We start from the raw sequence: 2,013 nt of genomic DNA on the forward strand, positions 1-2,013 counted from the left end.
GTCTGGAACATTGACAAGCTTTGGAAGAAGCAGAGTTGGGGACAATGAGGGGGCATCCCTCCCCAGTGTCAGCTCGGGCCTCTTCACTCTGGTCCTCGCTGCAGCTGAGTTTTATCCTGGTCTTCTCCGCCCCCATCCGCCAAGGTGCCTCCCTTCCCTCTTTCAAGTCTGTCCACCAGCCTCACTTCCCTGCTGGCCTTCCTGCCCGGGCACGGATGATGCACACACTCACCCTGTCTGTTTTGCTTGGCGTGCAGCAGGTGACTGGCACCCCACACCTGTGACATCACCTTCACCCCCGTTGAACACCAGAGGCAGGGAGGTAGGGGTGTGAGGGCAGGTGTCACCACTGACACTCAGCACATGGATCTCCCAACATGATCCTTCCCACCTCACGCCACTCTCCCTCTCCAGACTTCAGTTTCCCTTGCAAAAACTTTCACCCCATTCAGCCAATGTGCTTGGGAGAAACAGAGCAAACGGGGCAGGGGGCTGGCCGAGGTGACCTCAGAAGGACCCTTCTTGAACAAGACATCTAGGACTTCACCAACAGGTTTCCCGGGCTGCAGTGGCGTGTCTGGGGAAACCAGCATGGTCCGCTGGTGGCTCTCTCCCACGGCTTCCTGTGCCTAACCTTTCCCCCACCCTTGTGTACTAGTGTTTCTCTCCTCCTCGCCTTTTTTGCGCAACCTCGCTGACGTTCCAGGAGCCGAGCGGGCAGAGTCGAGTGTCAGGGCCCTCAAGTCCTGGGGGGAGCTCCCTGCGAGGAACTTTCTTTCACCCTCTTTCAATGACAGGTCCTCCTCCTGCCCACCAGAGCTGGGAAAGTCCCTTTGGAGGACTCAGTGGAAAAAAGGTGGGAAAGATGAGACGGGAAAGGCTTGGAGGGAGGGTTTCTGACTGGGAGATGGGGAGTGTGGGGTTGCTGTAGACAGTTTGGAAAATGATTTGAGATGAGGTTGGATGTCAGGGCTAGGGCTCCCCTCAACTTCCTAGAGGAGAACCTGAAAGTGTAGAGGATGTTCCCAGAGGAGTAGCAGAGCGAGGACAGAGCAACTAAAACATTCACTAGGGGTCTAGAAACATGAGTGACATTGCCTCCTAAAACCCAGGCATCCTGTCAGTGAAATGGGGAGAACATATCTAGCTTCCAGGGTGGTTGTCAGAGTCCAATCAGCTAATGGATGTGAAAGGGTTACATAACTAACCTGAACTGCAAAACGATAAATCTATTGCCGTCAAGTCGGTACCAACTCGTAGCTGATCCTACAAGCGGGTTTCTGAGGCTGTAAATCGCACCAGAGGAGATTGCTCACTTTGAACTGCCAGAGAGGAGCCAAGCGCCTTTAGGGAAGCAGCGCAACTCTCAATGGACTGGTGGTACAGCACCAGTGCTTCCTGCACAGAGCTCCTGACATGTCCAGAGGCATGTAAATGCAAGTGTGGGCTACTATTAAAATTAAAACAGCATTGTGGTCAAGCTGGTACCTTCTATACACTTGGTGTCAGGACCCCTGAGGTCCTCAGTGCACTGTCACCAACAGGTGAGTGATGTGAACACCATAGACAGAGGGAAGATGGGGTTGAATCCACCCACAGCTTTGCATCTGACCAGGTGACTACTGCTTAGTGTGTTTTATATAAGTGCTTGCACAGTGAAAGAAATAAGAGGCATTTTTGATGGGACATGAGCAGAAGTGAATGTTGTGGGCAGGGTGATGGCACGTGTGACAATGCTGGGTGAGGGGTGAGAGGCCGGGTGCATAAGGGAAGGAACCCAATTTGGGTGGGGTTTTTTTTTTAGTCAGAATGACCTGGGTTCCAAGGTTTCATTTCTCCATCTGTAAATGGAGAGATAATAACAGTCCCTGCAGGTGGCTGTGAGGTTCAGTGAGCTCATACATGTGGAGTGGCTGGCCTTTCGTAGACACCCAATAAATGGTAACGGCGGTGATTACTATTATTAAAGTGGGAGGGAGTTTCCTTCCTCCCAGGACAGACTCATCAGAGCAC

Source organism: Elephantulus edwardii, unplaced genomic scaffold, assembly GCF_000299155.1.
Source record: "Elephantulus edwardii isolate Elephantulus edwardi_28Jun2011 unplaced genomic scaffold, EleEdw1.0 scaffold00063, whole genome shotgun sequence".
NCBI lineage: Eukaryota > Metazoa > Chordata > Mammalia > Macroscelidea > Macroscelididae > Elephantulus > Elephantulus edwardii.